Here is a 20,456-nt window from a genome sequence, read left to right on the forward strand (position 1 = left end):
TTTATTTTTAAAATTACATTTATTTGTTTATAATATAATGGTTGCATTTATAAGCCAAATTGGTATAAGAAAAAAATTTATAGTTGAATGAAAGAATTTATTTAAGAAGTTCCAATTTCCAACAGCAAAAGTATAACATTTATTTGACTTAGTTTTGTAAAAGTAACAATTCCAGTCAATAATTGTTTTGTTTTTCAGTCTTCCATAATTTTCTGTCTGTTATGAATTACCAGACCTTACAATTCTGATTGTTGCATTCTCTCAGCCACTACAGGTCAAACAAACTAAAACTGTATTAAATTTTTAAAGAAGAAAGTATATAAAGATAAAAGAGAGATGCTACTAGATCAACAAGTTCAAAATCTTTTCTTTGTGGAAAAATAAAGTATTACTCCCATGGTGCTTGAAATCAGATCTTGATTGTACTGGGGCTAGTAACAGCCTACAACACAAATCATATTTTCTTATTAATCAAATCCCAATTATCCTGTTGAGTTTTTGAAAACTCACATTGTAAAGGGAACTGCCTCTTATGTCTAGTTTGCAGCATTTCCCGTAAAAGGAGAGTGTATTCTAAGTGGAATAAGAAATTATAATTTTTAAGTTTTCAACCTGTACTTGTTGCATAAATTGTATCTCACAGAGCATGGAACACACTCAGACCTGTCTAATATTCTTTCCCCTTGATTAAAAATGCAGCTATTCTTTTGACATGGAAAAGGATAATGGAAGAGAATATTCATTCTATTTGCATTATTAATCTGTGGAATGACTATCTCCCACGGGGGTGTGGGGCCCAAAGACTTGAACCATCCTCTGTTGCTTTCCTAGGTCACAGGGAGGAAGTGAGTTTAGAAGTGGAGCAGTTAGGACACAAAGTGGTATCGTTTGGAATGCTGGCATGGCAGGTGGAGCTTAACCTACTAGACATTGGCACTCTTGCTGGCTCCTATTACTATTAAGACAAAAAGAACACATCTATTTTAATTGTCTCCATACATAAGCAAGGAGAATCTTACTCTTGCTTAAAGCACTTAGTAATGTCATAGAAGTCACTTACAAAAAAAACAGATCTACCATATATAATTACAAGCAGTCTTAAAAACCTACATCTTCTTGATTATTAAAGCTGGTCTGTCTCTTGATAAAATGAGAAATACACATGTATGTTTCTAAGTAACTTTAAACTAGTTGGCCTAAATGTTGACACTGGGAGACCTCTTTTTTCTTTCTAAACTTTAATTTTTGGAAATAAATAATGAAGGTACTTGTGGTACAGCAGATCGCACTGCTGTTACCAAAACCAGTGAGCCATGGCCAGACGCTGGCTGCGGTGCTTCTCGCCATGGTAACTCATGGTGGAAAGCCAACTACATAAGCTCCTGCCGCCCATGTGGGTCAGCTGGGTGAAATGTCTGGCTTCTGCTTGGTCTGACCCCGGAAATGTATACCGTTTACAATCTTCCCTTCCTTCTCTGTCACTTTGCCTTTCAAATCAATGCATACATGCACACACATACACTCACTCACTCTCACCTATGATGGTAACAATGTTTTTATTTTGTAAAACAATTATACTCATCTAAAACGACTATTTGGAGAAAGAGAGAGATGGACAAATACATGCACCTGTAAGTTCATGTATACAAGTCACATCAAATAGCTTCTAGAGATACGTATTAGGTAAACTCTGTTCCTGGATTTCAGAAAAATCTAGGTAACCATTAACTTATCTTTTAATCACATTTTAAACAAACTTTGGGGGTCCCCTCATATTTATGATTCATAAGTTTTAAAAAGTTCTGAAAACAATGCTAGTAAAATGTCATAACAATTAATCTTTGCATAAAAACCTGTTAGGTTAAATGATTGTCAAGCTAAACAAGTTAAATACAATGTACTGAGTTTTCAGATCTCTAGTTTTCATTCTTGTGAGATATAGCTGTATTTTTTTCCAGAGTGCGGTTTTCTGTGGCGTTGTATCCAGGCAGTGCTCTTGGTCTTCATAGTATAATTACAGTGACTTATATTTCATTCCATGGTAAAATTATGTTTTTCTTCACATGGTTGTCTGTGACAGTTGTTCATTTACCTAATATACTCAGGCAAGTGTATGGAGGCTGCAACATTTTTTATTTTTTCAGTAAAACAATCTTTCCTCTTACGAGCAGTGATTACTCCTAGAAACGACACTGCTGTGACATTGTTCCTGGCCAGATACTAATCCTTACCACATGGAAAGTTTCAAGCTGACCAAAAGTTTTATCATTAGTTATTGTCTTACTGGGAAAGCCAAATTTGTGCAAAGGATATAAAAATTCTGACACCCATCTAAATAAATTACACATATATGAGAAAATGTGGAAGCCATTTACTCTAGTAGAAAAATCATGATAACTACAACCAGATAGAATTTGAAAGCTATGACCAAATATCTGCCACATATCTTACAAGAAGCTTTTTTTTTTTTCTTTGTGCTTCTTAGGAAAAAGTTGTTCTGTAATTTCATGTAACTAATTAGTCCAAGCAAATGTGTATCCGGCAAGTTCTATGAGATTGTTAGCTTTTTAGTTTTACTTAAGTGTCCAGGGGAGTTGCTCTGAGAATTAATACAGCAAATATGAAGCACTGGGAACAGTACATGACATATAAGGAGAAGGCAATACATTATAATTTATGATAAATAGGCCACCATATATTGCAAAGGTTGAAGATGTAAATTTCCTTTCTTCCTCTAGTCTTGATGTTTCTAAATAGCAAACTGAAATGGAGGTATAATTCTCTTATCTGCAAGCTGGAACTGTTCCTTCCTTGGCGTTTCTTTCATTATTTCCCTATCTATTTGTCCCACTTTTTATTTCCTTGGCTAACCCTCATTTCTCTAGCCTGCCGGTCTCGATGCTCGCTGCTGATTAATGGCATTTCTGATTCCTTTACAGCCTGTGTGTTTTAACATTAACATAATCAAGTTAATACTTCTCAAAAAAAGATATTTTTGCACATCAGTGGGGGAGTTGATTTGTGTTTCCCCATCTGATAACTTGTGATTTTCATTTTGTTCTGATTGGCACTCAGAGAAAGCCTGTTCCCGTACCTCGCCGTGTGATTTAAATCAAAAGGTTCGTATAATCCTGGAAGCAGAGATACAGGGTCACCCTTTCTAGATGTCAAGCTTGAGGCTCAGGAAGGAGGTTCTAGATACTAAACACATGCCACGTAACACCTTGTGAAGGAAATATCTGTGCTAAGTGAATGATTGCATTTATTTAATCATTGTTATGATCCAATAATTATGTATTGACACCTTTATATTCCAGATATCTTATGTATACATAATATGCCTTCTGTCTCTTTTGTACTGCTACTACTGCCTAGTTCATTGTGACCCGGAAGTCTGCACCTGCACTTATAATCTTTTTCCACGGTGTTAAGGAGTTTTGTTTTAGATAAATTTCCTTTCCTGTACTTGATATTCTTAGTCTCATACTGCAATAGTACCTCTATAAAGTCAAGTGTTCTGTGGTGGTCATATTGTTCTAACGGGATGCAAATAAAATGAATAGGTCATTAAGGGAAAACATGTATTCCTTTATAATTTGGACTTAATGTACAGATTTATTTTTGTATTTGTGACGTAGAGATGGATGGCATTGTGCATGTCTGTTAATTATATAACATGCTGAAGTTGTGTACACTGCATAGTGCTTAAAATCAGCTCCTTAACAAATTCATCATCTCATGCAGTTTTCATTTGTGTAATAACCTCACAAACTCACTCATTTTATACCTTGTCATTGACTATATTCCTCTTCCAATACACTAGTAGATCTTTGGGAATTGATTCCTTCTATCTTTAAGCATCCTCTGCTGAACGATGATTTACTGATACACACTGTTTCTATGTGACATTTTTTATAAACACTGCGTGTGGGTGATAGCACACTCTCATGCTGTGTTTGTAGATCGGAATTCAGCAGATGTAATATGTATCACAATGACTTTGTCTCTGCAACAGAAGAGGTCAGGTGCAGGGTATAGCCTTTCAGAAGCCACAAAGACGCACAGAAACACACATCTGTCTCGTGATCACCAACACAGACAGTGCGAGTGACCCCCAGAGGAATCTGACACAATTTGATGTGGACCTAATCATGGACCCCCTGCCAGAATTTAGAAGAATTGAAAAAAAAAAAACCTTGTGGGATGGGGAGATGCTGTGGACATGAGGGCTGCCCCCATCCAACCAGGCAAGCCAGTGCATCATTGAAGATTTGTGCAAGATGCCATGGTTCTTAGGACCCCGTGTTTTCCTTCCAAATAGCAAGCATGTGTTATCTTCATCTGTTTCCGAAACTCATACAAATCTCTCCACCAGCTGTCTCTCACTTGGAACTGTCCAGTGAAGGGAGTTTTGAGAAAAGTTGTTTCATTGAGAGAAATAGAAATGGTAGTGAAGTCACGTTACAATGGGTATCCATTGGCAATACACATCACAGACATGCAAACATAAACACACGCTGGTGTGTGCTTACGGATATTGATGCCTGACATGGTCTTACTGATTTTCCCCCTGTAGGTATGATTTTCCTCATCTCTTAGCTTCTTCAACTTCCTCAATTGTTTTATTAAATTGTAGTGGTATTCAGAAACTACGTGATTGAAATGAGAACACTACACATAATTTTTGAAGGTCAAAATAGCTATAATATATTTTAATGGCAGATGGCTAACATAAATAATAATAAATTGTTATACTATTTTATCCAACATATCTGGATATACAAATACATCATGTTTTGTGACAAGTTCCATCAATATATAATAGCTTTTGAAAGCGATACTTCAAGACAACTTATGAGGAGGGTATGAGAGCTTGAGGGCAGTGATTAATTAATATGTCTCATGGATCCTAACCAAGAAGTGCCAGCATACAAGCTACACATTAGATATTATAATCTTAGCTTAATATAATCTTACTAGATAGTATAATCTTAGTTTATACTAAGAACATATTCTATGTTCTGGTTAGCAGTAATGCAAAATTATAAGGGGCATCACCCCTTGTTTTATTTGATCCTTAATATAGTATGAATATGCATGTCATCTGAATACTTCTGCTAAGTTTGTCAAAGCTTTCTTCCCCCTCCCCTGATAACAAATTTAATTAAATCTCAACAATTGTGACTAAGCTCTCTTGTTGAAAACTCTGCTCAAAGAGTTGAACTGAAACAAAGCAGAATGCCCCTTGCAATAGTGTTGTAACAAAATGAAATGTTGTCAGGCCCAGCATATTAGCCTAGTGGCTAAAACCTGGCCTTGCATACACGAGAAGCCCATATGAGTCCTGGAGTTCTTGGCCCAACTGCTCCACTTCCCATCTGCTCCCTGCTTGTGGCCTGGGAAAGCAGAAGAGGATGGCCCAAAGCACCTTTGTGGGAGACCTGGAAGAAGCTCCTGACTGTGGGCTTCGGATCAGCTCAGCTCAAGCCACTTAGGCTGCTTGGAGAGTGAACCACAGGATGGACGCTCTTTGTCTTTGTTTTTCCTTCTCTCTGCAAATCTGACTTTCCAATAGGAATAAATATTTTTTTAAAAATGAAATGTTTTCCCTCTTTTATACATAAGGAAATTGAGGTTTATAAATGTTAAGTAACTTACAAGAATCACACCATCAGTAAATGGCTAAGTTGACATTCAAATCCATGCCAAGAAAAGCCTGGCATCTTATATATTTCCATTTGTTTGATATATTATTTCCTGCAATTGACAAACATTTTAATTATGATTGTTTTCATTGTTTCACGTTTAGATGGCCTGTCTGTCAGACCTGCTAGGTCATATACTTCTTTCTAACTTCAACTGCTTTCAGCGGCTCTCTACAGTTATATAAGAATATCATTCTCTAGCTTGATTTTCTAACTTTTGCAGAAAACTCTTTGGTTTCTTTTTAAAAACTACTCAAGATATTTTAAATATATTTTTAAAATAACATCCATTTCTTCAAAGTTAAAGATTGGATTAATATTAAATTCCAGCACCCTATGTTAACATTACAACTTACCTTTCCTTTTTGTCTTTTAAATGTCTGTCCTTCCTTCTTTAGTTCTTTTTGCAAATTCTCTTTCAAATGAGCACAACCATACCATGACTAGTTAACCTCACAGCCTGTATAAATCTCCCATAATCTAAAACAATCATGACTTTAACTACATTCACCACACAGTCTTACTGTGAAATTGAAAGCACAAAACAAAAGCCATAATGTTTCATTTGGATGTGGAGAATATTCCATTTTTATTCTAATGATTTATTTGTATTTGAAAGACAGATTCTACAGAGAGAAGAGAGAAAAAATCTTCCATCTGCTGATTTACTCCCCAATCTACTGCAATTGCCAGAGATTTGCTGATCCAAAGTTGGGGGGCAGGATTCTCTTCTGGGCCTCCCATGTACGCGCAGGGTCCCAAAAACTTGAGACACCCCTCACAGCTTTTTCATGCCAAAAACTGGGAGATGGGTTGGAGACAGAATTTCATGGCACAAACCTCTGTCTTTGTAAGATGTTGGCTCTACAGGGAGAAGGATTCACCTGCATGCTACTAAATGGACACCAAAAGGCACTCCTTTTAAAAAATGTAGCCCATCCTACTATTTATCTGGTTGAGTTTGTTGGTCAGACTTCTCTTTTGATTGTTGCCAGTTCTACGAGTTCAAATCTTAGGTACATATCTTTTGTTTCTGCCTTTGTCCCTTTCTTCTAGTCACATCAGGCTTGGTGCAGAACAGCTCAGGGTGGGAATGCTGTTATAGAAAAGGAAATGTATGAAATGTATCAGTTAGTTTTCCAGAGAGCAAATATTTTTCATACTCCATGATTTCAAAGGATGGTGTTAATTGCTTGCTATCAGGCCTCATCAAAGAGTTGGGAGGTTTTGAGTATCAAAAAGTTTGGAGTTACCAGAGTAGCTTTGAAGAGACTCCAGAAAAGACTAAATTTTTTAATTCAACATTTTGGTGTATGTTACAATATTTCAAACAAGATTAATGCAATGAGTGATACAGTAGAGAATCTATAAATCAACCTAGTCCAGATGTGGAAGGACAATAGACAGCCGTAGTTCAATAAAATACAGGAACATTTACTGTGAATATAAAATAAAATCCCTTGTATGCTTTTGGAAATGACACAATGTTCTTTAAAAGCCCCCAAGTTAATCAAGAATCATAGTATTCCAAAGCTCAGGAATTCAAATAAATTAAAAATCAAACATTAATATTGTTATATGGAAATGTCACTTTCATACTAAACAGAATTAGTAAAAGTCTTAATTGATATTACTTGAATTGTCAGCTATCATTGATCATTTATTAATTATTATTTGTGTATTTGAAAAGCAGAGAGACAACGAGACGGAAAAATAGAGATCTTTGATTTCCATGTTTCACTTCTCAGATGCCTGTTGTAGCAACGAGTAGGTGTCTGCAGGTGATGCACATCTTCTTTGTTAGTGACAGGACCAAAGGGCTTGAGTCATCCTCGTTACTTCCCACAGCATGAGGTAGGAAGCTGGAATCTGAAGTTGAGCCAGAACCAAACCCAGGCATTCCTACACTGGACGTGTGTTTACCATGTGGCATGTTCGCTGCTATAGCAGAAATGTGGCCCTGCACAGAAACTTTGTGAAGATTTTGTTGATTCCAGTTCTATATTCACATTCATTTTTATTAAGATTTAAAGTTGTTTTAAAAATTATCTATAATAACGATACTAACGTGTAGTCAAGCATACTAAAATTTCACTAACCTATCAAGAAACTCAAGATAAAAATGCCACAAAGATCAGAGAATCTTTATGATATGCTATTCATCTAGTTTAAGAATGAGTGTTCTTAGAAATACTAAAGTTAATTCAAAGGAAATATAAAAGAATCTTTAAAGCAACAATAGCTTTAATTTTGCAAAAGAAATTGTATTACTTGAAACAGATAATATGAAGATGCTGCTAAAATGTGATTCTCACCCAGGTTACCATCTGTGCTAAGGCATGGAAGGCAAAGTACTTTGACATAAATATTTCTTGTGAACATTTACTACTCTGTGGAAGTATGCCCACGTGCAGATATATATGACAACACTTGTAGATGTATGTGTTTTAAAAGATGTCCATCTTTATTTACGTTGTTCAATGAAAAAAAAAAGTAGCCTTAAATCTTTTCATTCTGCTATGGTCTTATAAATTTAGGAGGCAGACAGACAGCGCTATTCTACCACTGTGGAACTCTGAGTTACAAATCTCTGAGATCTGTTTTCTCAAATGTACAACTCCCTAGTGATTGTGGAGAGTAAGTGATAAACCGTGCATCAAGCACTTGCTATGCTATAGAGTCTCAACCTTTGGCATACTTCATCCAAATAATAATAGCAAGCAACACAGCACCACTCTAGCACTTAGTACATGCTGGCCTTTGTACTGGTTGATACTGGTTAACATGTTTAGTCCTTGAAGTACTCTTTTGGTGTAGGTCTTGTATTTTTATTCCCATCTTCCAGATGAGGCTATTAAGCTTTTGTGAGTCTACAACTGCAGTAGCTCAAGTGAAGCAAGAGTATGCAGCCCAATTTTTAAAGCTTGCGTGCCTTTTTTAATTAGTGCTTGATGAGCACTGCCTCCTAACTTAATCCTAAATCACTTATAATCGAAATGTTACTTCAGTCATTATGTATTAGTTGTCATTCATCCAGCATCCAATCTGAAACCAAGTTAGATACAAGCTAGATAGTTTTGGTCCTAAGGATTGTCAGCAAAGCAATTGCTAATTTGATGTTGGGATGATTTTCTCTCTAGACACATGCTCCAGCAATAACTATCATTTTGTAAGTTCTCATTAATGTAGAAGAAAAAGATTTGGAAATATAACATGATGGAATTTTTCTATCATTGGGTATTCCAAAGAAGAATGGTAATTCTCCAGTGGTTGTACTGGGGTGTGGGTTTTAAGAAGCAGAGACTAGGGAACCCAGTGATCCCAAGCTGATTCTAAGAAAGCTGTGGAAAATGCAAACACAAACAACATTATGCTTAAAAACTGCCTGACATTTTCATGGAAAGTGTTATCTGCAGTTAGAGAATATTAACAATCTAACATAACAGCTTGTCCAGAGCCAAATGCACTGAACACTCCATGCTGTTTCCATTTGGGGAAGAGCTGACCAGATAAATGAAACCCTTTAACCACATTGCTCTTTAAATATCGTTTTGAGGTTTAAACTCAGAGTGAACTCATTAAGCCACCTGTGTTTTTATTTTACTTAAATGGAAATACTCTTTTCAAACTCAAATTAAAAACTACTGCTTTTGACAGCTTTTAATGAGGTGGGTGCAACCATGGAGGGTGTAGACCTTTAATGTTTTGGTTGAGCTACCACTGATGTTCACAGAGGAGGATGAAGGAGAGCAAAGTGTTCATTTTAAATCGTGGAACTTACATTTCAGAAAGCCATTAAATATGCCTTAATCACTAAGCTTCACCTGGAGTTGGGGTTGTGGCAGAAATCAAACTTTGATGCTCTAAAAGGCAAGTTGTTAAAATGATTTTCCATAAGACATTGGTGCCTCTGTTGACATGATGATATAACATTATTGATATATTTTATTACCTGATGACATTTATCATCACCCAATGTGGAAAAATATCATCACTGGATATGACTTGAGTGTGGATAGAATGCGTTAGTGTAAAGGGGGTTAGGGTTCCCAATTTCAAAAGAATAATAAACATGTATTTTTTTCATATGTCCCTGCTTCTCCAAGTAAGCCAGTCAAACACGAAAGTTAATAGTACAATGAAAAAGATGCACCCATGTACCTTGGGTGAAATCTTCGTTTGACTCCCATCTCTTGTTGGAAAGGCTCTTCTATGTGATTTATGAAATTACTTAGATGTGTCAGAGGGTAGAACAATACACATGCATAAAGTTCTTTGTGAAAGTAGATATGGATCCTTCATGGTTTATCAACTCTGTCCTCTGTGAAACCATCTCAAGAGAGCTGGCGCTGTGGCTCAACAGGCTAACCTTCCACTTTCAAGAGCCAGTATTCCCATGGGCATCAGTTGGTGTCCCAGCTGGCTGCTCCAGTTCATATCCCACTTCCTGCTCATGGCCTGGCAAAGCTGCAGAGGTGCCTCAAGTCCTTGAGACTCCACTCAGGTGGGAGACCTGGAAGAAGCTTTTGACTGTTGCTTTGGATTAGCTTAGTTCTGGCCGTTGCGGCCGTTTGAAAAGTAAACCAGCAAATTGAAGATCTTTCACTCTCTGTCTTTTTTTCTTTCTATAAATCTGCCTTTCAAATGGAAATAATGCATAAATATTTACAAACATCCAATCAGATGACCCCTCATACTAATAGTGACTTCTCCTACTCCTGCCTTACCACTTATGTTTTGTGTAACTTAAGAGAAAAACACAATGCAATGGCCTAACTCTGCTAAGAGGAGCATAACTACGTTATCATTTGATTTTGAAAAAGCAAAACAACAAGAAGAAAAAAGAAAATGTGCTGCACAAATAAGAAGATATAAACCATAAATTCAGACAAGAAATCAGCTAAGTAGGATTCTTAGGCCAAATCCAGCTGTTACCTGCTTTGATAAATAGAGTTGCACTATAGTCCAATCATGCCCATTTTCCCCTAAGGATTTCTGTTTCTTATTATTTTAAAGGTGTATTTTTTATATAGAGAGGAGAGACAGAGAGATACTCCATCTGCTGGTTTACTCCCTAAATGGCCACCGAGCTGCTCTGAAGCTCTGACGCTAACAGCAGGAGCTTCTTCCAGGTCTTCCATATAGGTCCAGGGCCCCAAAGCCTTGCCCTTCCTCAGCTGCTTTCCCGGATGATAAGCAGGGAGCTGGATCAGAAGTGGAGCAACCAGCTAGGAACCAGCACTCACTTGGCATGCTGGCAGTGCAGGACAGATGATTAACCTGCTATTCCCCTGCACTGGCCCCAACTGATCCATTTCATGTTGTCTAGGCCAGCTTTTGTGCTAGAGTGACAGAAGGGGGTGGTTGGTTACAACAAAAATCATTAACTTGCACAATCTAAAACCACTGCTGTTGGAACCCTTAGAAAAAGTTTGCTAACTCCATGCCCTGACTGTGGAAGTGCTCTTCAAACAGTTCACAGAAAATGGAATTAACAAAGCATTTTTTGTGGCACAAGCAGCGTTTAAAGCCCAAGGATAATTTGTTTTAAGGTATGTAATTTCCATAAACTATTTTCAGTGCTTCTAAATATCTGAGAGAGAGCGAGACTAATAAATTATGTAAACCTACAGTATGAAGTTGTCATTAATTATATTTTACAAGCAGTAAGGTGAATTCCAATACTGAAATGTGAAAGTTTTTTTATTTTTCTACAAGCTGATTATATTACTGAGTTATTTACCTTATTAAAAGAGTTACAGAGAGAAAGGGGCTGATCTTTCATCTCCTGATTCATTTCTTCAAATGGTCACAATGCTATGACTGGGTCAGGAAAAAGTTGGGAACCTCTTCTGGGGCTCCACCTGGATGGAAGGACCCAAGGACATGGGCCATTTTCCACTGCTTTTCCCATGCTGTTAGCAAGAAGCTGGTTGACAACTGGAACTAGACAAGCATGTGGGACTCCAGTGTCAGAGGTTGAAGCTTTCCTTGCTGTGCATGGCACTGGACCCACACCGCTTGATTTTAACTGAAGGTAACTCCCTCATATGTGCAAGTAAGAAAAGTTAAACCTATTTACACATGGAGAGTGGATTGATCAAGGTTTTGCTGGTTAGTGTGCCATTTCTCTCAGGAAATGCAATGATGTTTTTAATGCTAAAGTTATGTTTACTGTAGGCACTGGATTTGAGTTTTATCCTAGCTCTCTACCGCCAATTTTAGTTGTGATTTGACTAGGTACTTCCTAAAGGCAGCTTTCTTTTTCAAGAGTTTGAAGGATCTTCTTAAAAAAATTAGATTTAATTCTTTTAATTACTTAGTCAGAATTATGGAGAGAAAGAGAGACACAGATCTTTCATCTGCTTGTTCACTCCCCAAATGGCCATAATGACTGAAGGTGAGCTGATCCAAAGTCAGGAAACAGGAGCTTCTTCTGGGTCTCCCATGTGGGTACAGGAGCCCATGGCTTTGCGTCATCTTCTACTGCTTTTCCAGGAAACAACCAGGGAGCTGAATAGGAAGCAGAGAAGCTGGGACACAAATCGGCACCCATGTAGAATCCCAGTGCTTACATGTGTCAAGCCTGAGTTTGTAGGATTTTCCAAGATTTCATTGGCCCTCCAAACATAATCTATTTGGCTTGTTATGCAAATATATACTCTATTCCCATAAGTGTACTCAGTCCCAGCCTCCACATGCTTGCTGGCTTAAGTGTACATCTTTATGTATTTTCCTTGTTTCATTCTAGTTTGTAGAGTAGTTGCTATCCACTATAGTTTAATATCTTCCCTTTCTTTCCTTGATGGAGAATCTGTTGATAACTAACAACACATCTGTACTGACTGTCTTTCTACTGATTGTGGTGAAGTGACTATGTTGATGCTTAACAGTTAAGAGGAAGTGACATGCAGTTTCTGGGTCACAACTACATTGGGAAATGCAGTCTTTAATACTGTGCTCCTGAGAGTGAGAATGGAATGAGCAAAATATTGGACAATTGAGAAATATTCTCAGAATATGGCAAAAGCAAATATAGAATTCATAGATATGCTGAAGCACATGCAAAATGAGGATGCTTATGGTTATTTTGAATCAACTTTATTTCATTCTTCAAGGCAGAAATACATATTTCTCGAAGGAAACAAAATCCTTAGCGCATAGGCTTTTGATCAAGTAGTTGGAATGATGGTTTGTCAACTTACTACACCAATGAACATAATTTTTAAATTTCAGCAAATGCAGGGATTTTTATCTAACACATACTTTTTAAACAGAAAGATACAATCAATGCTAAGTAAGGAATTCTTAAGCACAAGAACAGAAGATTCTGGGGTTTGATCCTTATTCCTCAAAGATGTTGTCCTTTTAGCTTTTTCTGCTTTGTACACTAATACAGCATGGCAGTCTCTTCCCAGCTCTCTTCAGGGGTCTCACAAACAGTACAGACTCCCTCAGATATCGTTATGTAAAAGACTGGTTAGCCACTTTATTCCATATTCATATACTAGCTAGCTTATAATGGCAGAGATTAATTTATCAGAATTTCAGAGGTTAGGAGATAGGGTGCCAGTGGATTTGAGTTCTCAGAATGTCTCTCTTGCAGGTTGAAGATGACTAACTTTTTTCTTGCCACATTATTACTTGGAGTATGTATTTAGGCAACATTCTCTGGCGTCCTTAATATACTGACCTTAGCAACACCTGTGAGGGCTGCTAGAGACCTGCACAACACCACAACACCGGGATTTGATTTCCACATAGAAATTTTTGGAGCATGGAAACATGCAACCAACACCTCGTAGGACTCCTTGTTGCAGGTTCTGCCTAGAATAGCCAATGCAAAGTGTTGGCAGAAGATGACAAACTCTTGCCCAAAGACTGCATCTCCTTCCTACTCCCAATGCCCACTATTCTTGGACCCACTTTCCATGGTCTCACCTTCCAAGAGCCAATCTTCCATGAGCATGCAGTTTTTGGAGTGTGTCTTCTAGAGTCTAATGACATGCTACTCCGAAGATGGATAGCTACTGCGAAGATGGATAGCTGCTTTCCAGTGCTGCTGATCTCTGGGTGGATTTTTCAGGCTTCTACTTGATTTAGCTATCCTGGTGTGACTAACAAGTTACCACTACTACGTTACTTCTCAGTGAAGGGTTCAGAGTATTTCTGTTTTACTGACTGGACATGGACAGATGCAGCTGTAAATATTCTGCTACACTGATATTTCTATATTCTGTGATACAATTTCCCCCAGGAAGAAAATACTACTGTGAAAATGATGACTGACACTGCACGCTTATGAGAAATCAGGTTTATAGCCTTTATCTTCTCATTTTCAGACAACCAGCTCCAAGTTTGCATTGTTTAAAGCCTAGAGCAGAGAGAAAACTCCAGAAATACTATAGCATTGTTATTATGGATGCTTGGGAATAAAAAGCCTAATGCTTTCTTTCTGTCATTGTCATTTCTCTGGACAAAATAAGCAACATGCCATTATTATGATTTCCTATTTTCCATTGAAAATGATAGATCTTATTACATCATATTTCTGCTGCACATTACCTTAATACCAGTTAGCACACTGCATCACTAGTGTGACCCAGCTGCTATTGTTTTTATTGCACTATTTCAGTGCCTTGGGCTAATTACCTTTGAGACCTCAGATGCATTCTTATATGTAAAACCCATTCATTCACATTTGGTATGTTGAAGGCTATCTCCTCAGCATTTGCTGCATTTTCTCATATTTATTTATCCACGATGACCATCTCACAATCAGTTTTACATGCTCTCATCTAAACCTCAAGGAGTACATCCAAGGGCACACAAAATGAACTCCGTGTCTTTCAGAGCCTGAGAGGAATTTAGCACTTTGGCAGGAGTTTGGGGCTTGTGGAAGCCATGAGTGATGATTCCAGCTCCTGCCTTTGCATGCATTAACTGCTGGTCGCCTCTGAATAATTGGCTAGGAATATTGGTTAACACGTCAAGTGAAAATGTATGTGGCGGTGCCTGTCTCCATTGTCCCAGGAGAACATCTGTCCGCTTCCCAAATCCACTAAACAATTTGGCTCTCATCTGTGTGACTGGCAGCCTTGTCCCTGTGAGGCCCTCGCCACAAAGCAGGCATGGGGGAAGTTTGGGCTTGAGTTGTGTTGGCAGATTTTGTTAAAACACTTGGAGAGTAATTTTACAAAATTTGCCTGCAGGTCATATTAGCCCTTTATTTTTGTGAAAGTCAAGGGTAAAAGAAACACAACTCTTTCCATGCATAAAAATTGCTTTGGGAAGTAGCTCTTTGGGTATATTTAGTTCGTTGTATAAATGTATATCAAGTCTCTCTATGCTGGAGGCTTGAGACATTCAGTTTTGCATAGGGGCAAAAAAAAAATATAGTCTCTTAAAGACGGCAGACTATTCTCAGAAAGGATATCATTGCGTCTGCATAAGGCAAGAAAAGAAGAAACATACAAAATAATTCAGAGTAGTACTTGATCAAAAAGTAATAAAGAAAAGCACATGATGCTTAATCAGATTGAGACTGCACCTTAATGGTACAACACTAAATTGTAACCCAGAGAGTCACTTTATTGCTTTGCTTTCTGTGAGATGCCTGTGAGCATGCTGTGATAATAATTGTGAGGCCATTGCTTCCCTGTACAACAAAGATTCTATCAAGAATTTCTGCATTACTGAAGTTAAGATTCACATATGGGTTTGCCCACCTTCATTTCCCATCAACATTGAAGATTTTTTATAAAATATGGATAGTCCTATTTTTAAATGTCCATTAATAGTCTAGTGGATCTGGAAGTCCCTGTATATTTAAGTTCTCTGAAACAAACAACGAAGGCAGCCCCAGCATGGCAATCTAGCTGCTAAATTCCTCCCCTTGCATGTGCTGCAATCCCATATAGACACTGGTTTGTATCCTGGCTGCCCCATGTTCTGTCCAGCTCCCTGCTTGTGGGCTGTGAAAGCAGTAGAGCACGGCCCAAAGCCTTGGGACCCTGTACCTGTGTGGGAGACCTGGAAGATGCTCCTGGCTCCTGGCTTCCGATTGGCTCAGCCCTGACGATTGCAGCTACTTGGGAAATCAATGAGCGGATGGAAGATCTTTCTCTGTGTCTTTCCTACTCTCTCTAATTTCCATAAAAATAAATCTCTACCAAAAAAAAAAGAAACAAGGAAAGTACAAATTACCAAATTGACTGTTTCATTGTCCTAGCTAGAAGTTATTCTTGAGCTCAAATTCCTGTGGTTCTCCAGAATTACAGCTATGATTTCACATGGCATTCAAAGGTGATCTGATTTGTTTATCAAAATTGAAGTTTCTGTTGAATGACAAGATTGTGTATATCTATATACATATATATACTTGACTTATTTACAAATAAAATTAAAGCCAATCTCTCAATCTTCACATATTTGTCTAATTTATAAGTGTCTCCAAATGATAGCATTCACTATATGAATTTACCACAGATAGCATCCGCATTTCTTACTATCTCATCAAGTTCTTTTCTATACACCCATCTTCGATACAAATCCTTTGGAAATTCAAGAATCCCTCTGCATTCTTAGCACACATTTGCTCATGGGATCTTAGCAATTTATATCATACTCCAGGCAGTTTCCCGGAAATTTGCTGTATGGTGATATAGTCTGGTTAAAATCATAATCCTCTTAACATTTTTCACTTCATTCCTTGATAAACACACCATTCCCTGAGTGTTTTTCTCTCTCATCTTCCTCTACACACACTCTCTCGGAAGTTATCAGTCCCTCCTCCCATTGCCTCAGACATCCTGGATGACTCACTGCCAAGCTCTGAGGATGCTAGTCAGCTCTGGAGTGAGCACTTTGTGGGAGAACATGCTAGACCTCTCCTGCTTTAGCACAAGTTCAGGTATTTTGTGCTGTTATTGCTCTTAAGCTGCTTGAGTAACTTGCAGAAAACAAGCATAAGAGACCAACAGACAATCCAGGCAAAATGTGGCGGCGGGGGGGGGGAGGAATTAATACTTGAATGCAAACCAGAATGGTAGGATGAGTTTACTCTGACTGACTTCGCTTATGGGAAATGAACAAGTGCTTTTAAGGGGTTGAAAAGAGGTGGTTCCACCCCCATAGAAACCCTGCGCTTCAGTTTACAAACATCTCAATGTGCTAGGCAGGTCATTTTAGTGTCTTTGCATATGACATGTTCAAAATTGTGGCGATATTCCCTTCTGCCACCCCAGTGAGAGAGCACATCTTTCACATTGAGCTTTCCTAGGCATGTTTTGAGGTTGGCTGGTTTCCTAGGCAGAACAGTAGGGAGTATTTTACAGAAAAGCGTCTCGACACTCTTTTCTTCAATGTGTTTGAGTTGGAAATATTTACATGTCAGATCGGGAGGTACCTGGTTAAGTGATTCCTGTTTCATCCCATATTCTGTGATTGTGAAAGCAGCCTCCTGACAGCTGTCTTTACCTATAGCTAAGACTCTCAATATGTTACAGCATGGTCTTCCTTATTGCCACCAACAATGACAACAGTTATTTTGAATCAAGCATATTACTCAATACTGACAAATTCAGGGACGTTCAAATACCTAGAACAACTTTCATGACTTTATAAATGAACACCTAAGACTGGGCCATAAAGTATTTTTCTAATCATATGTTAAGGGCTCCTCACACACATGTTGCACATTTGTGCTAACTTGGAGTACTCTGTGCACTTCAAACATGCACTCTGCTGGCTTTGTACTGCTGGTATTTCCTGTGCCTCAGAGAATCACACTTCTTACGCTGCTTGTCAAAGAACAAGTCATCTGTTACGGCCTTTATTATTATTATTATTTTAAGATGTATCAATTTATTTAAAATGCAGAATTACTGTGAGTGGGAGAGAGACAGAAGCAAATATCTTCCAACGCAAGTTAAAATGACCATAATGACCGGAAGTCGGTGGCCTGAAGCTGCTGTAGGTCTCCCACATGGACACAAGAGCCCAAACACTTGAGCCATCTTCTGCTATTTTCCCTCGTGTTTTAGCAGGGAGCTAGATTGAAAGTGGGGCATCACAGTGAACTTGCTTCCATATGGGATGCAACACTGCAAACAATGGTTTTACCTAATGTATTACCTATTACTTTATTTTACGTAATATTTTATGAAGGAATTTAAGAAGCCTTTTAAAAAAAAGAGGGAGAAATTTTAATTGATATGAAAGAAAGAAATAGAGAGAAAAAAAGGAGAAATAGCGATATCTTTTTAAAAATTAAAATTTGCATACCTGATAATATCTTTACTCTTTATTTTAAACATTTATTTTATTTTTATTGGAAAGTCAGATATAAAGAGAGAAGGGGAGAAAGAAAGATTTTCTGTCCACTGATTCACTCCCCATGTAGATGTAACGGCCAGAGCTGAGCTGATCCTAAGCTAGGAGTCAGAACCCACCTCTGGGTCTCCCACAGGGGTGCAGTATCCCAAAGCTTTGGGTCATCCTCAATTGCCACAAGCAGGGAGCTGGATGGAAAGCAGGGCCGCCAGGATTAGAACCAATACCCATATGGGATCCTGGCATATGCAAGGTGAGGACTTTAGCCATTAGGCTATCACACCTGGCCAAGAGAAAGAAAGCAAAGGCTTGTGCTGGGTCAGGCCGAGTCAGGCCTCGAATTCCATCCAGACTTTCCACATAAGAGGTGGGGAAACACTCAGTCCATCTTATTCCGTTTTCTCGGGCATGTTAACAGAGAAGCAACTGAATTGGAAATCAAGTGGGAAAGCTGGTACTAAAACTTGTGCTCATACGTGATGCCAGTATCAGAGGCTGCAGCTTCATCTGCTGTTCCTCAATGCTGACCTGGAAGAGGACACTTAGAAATATGTGTTTATTTATTGGAAGGCAAAAACAAGGAGAAAGAGGACAAAGTGAGCCCCTGCCTATTGGTTCCCTTCCAAAAGCTCTTCAATGGCTGGCACCTGGCCATGCTGCAACGGAAAGCCAGGACTCACAGCGGTAGCAGGGCTCACTGACAGGGAGAGCAGGAACTAAACTACTTTTGCTGTATCATTCTGTCACCTGGGATACATATTAGCAGTTGTGGGGAGATGGAGCTGGGTATGAAACCAATCTGCTTGGATAGGGAGGTGGTTATCTATCCAGTGCATTTATTGGAAAGGCAGATCTATAAAGAAAAAAATCTTTCATCTGCTGGTTCACTCCCAAAGTGGCAGCAACAGCTGGAGCTGAGCTGAGCTGATCTGCAGTCAGAGAGAGCAGCCAGGAGCTTCTTCCAGATCTTCATGGAGGTGCAGGTTCCCAAGGCTGTGGACCATCCAACATTGCTTTATTAGGCTGCAAGCAAAAAGCTAGATGGAAAATAGAGCTGTTGAAAAGTGAACTAGCATCCATATAGGATCCCAACCATGCAAGTTGAGCATTTAGCCACTGAGTCTTTCCACCAGGCCCTATCCAGCATCTTAACTGCTTGTCTGAATGCCAAATAAAGGGGCCTTTTCAATGTGCAGTAGTAACCAGCTCTTTCTTGATATGCCAGGTGATCTAATCTCTTTGTGTTAAAATCTTACCGCATTTTACAGTCAATTATCCAGCTACTAACTTATTTACCCAATTGAATTCCCACAGCATTAACTTTTGTATGATAAGCAATGTCTGGCACAAACTCTACTTGTTGAATCATTGCTAGATGCAGGAGAAAACTGTCCGATGCAAATGACCCATGACCTAGTTTGATAACATCGTTTTCGATGTTAAGATAATTTATGGATAGAGTAATACTATTTTAAAAGGATTCCTGAGCTTACCAATAAAATTTATTAGTTTCATGTGAAATGAAACAAATATCTTAGATAGGAAACATTTGAATTAATAATTAGATAAGATTCATTTAAATCAATCACTTGATGATTTCCCATTTCCCAACTAAATAAAATGAAAGCTGTGATGGACTGTTTCAGAGGACAGGGGAAGTACTAAACAGACAGGATACAGTGAGGAATTAATAGAAGATTTCGTATTCCTTGAAGCTCTGGAATTCCACAGCACAGAGGCTGATTAAATGCATCACATACCTTTAAATTTGGTAGTTTATAAAAAGAACTCAAATTTCTGCTTAAAATGTTAAAATTATATTATTATTGAGTATAATCAGACAGTAAAGTTATGCCGGTAACATGTAACCACGTAATACTTAAATTTCTTCAGGAATCAAATAAATCAAAGAATAATAGGTAAATGAGGTGACAAGTACGTTACTCAGCTTGACAAATCATTTTACTTTATAAACATAAATCAAGATCACACCATACCTCATTAATGTATGTAATTCTAACTTATTATTATGATTATAATAGCAATAGTTTTTGTAAATTACCTCAAATGGAAACAGTAGACAAAAAGTAAACATGACTTGCATTTGTTTTCATGTTCCTCCTATTGCTTTGGTGTTACACAAATATATTCAAAAACTGATATGTTACCTGCATCTATTACAAACATTTTGTATGTTGCTTGTTTTGGTCAAAGATAATCAAAAGTTGACACATGCTAAAATACAGAAAACAATAGTAGGTTTTTTTCTGGCGACGTATGGAATGTTTTATTTACTCTTGCGCCTGCAAAGGCCCTTTGGAGTAACAGGTATTTTAAGTCCTGTGTTGCCCTACTGATCTTCATCTAGTTGATCTGCAAATTGTTAGAAATGACCTATTGAATTCAATTATATTATCG

The sequence above is a fragment of the Ochotona curzoniae genome, unplaced genomic scaffold, assembly GCF_017591425.1.
Source record: "Ochotona curzoniae isolate NIBS_2020 unplaced genomic scaffold, NIBS_Ocur_1.0 scaffold_4505, whole genome shotgun sequence".
In the NCBI taxonomy this organism is placed as follows: domain Eukaryota; kingdom Metazoa; phylum Chordata; class Mammalia; order Lagomorpha; family Ochotonidae; genus Ochotona; species Ochotona curzoniae.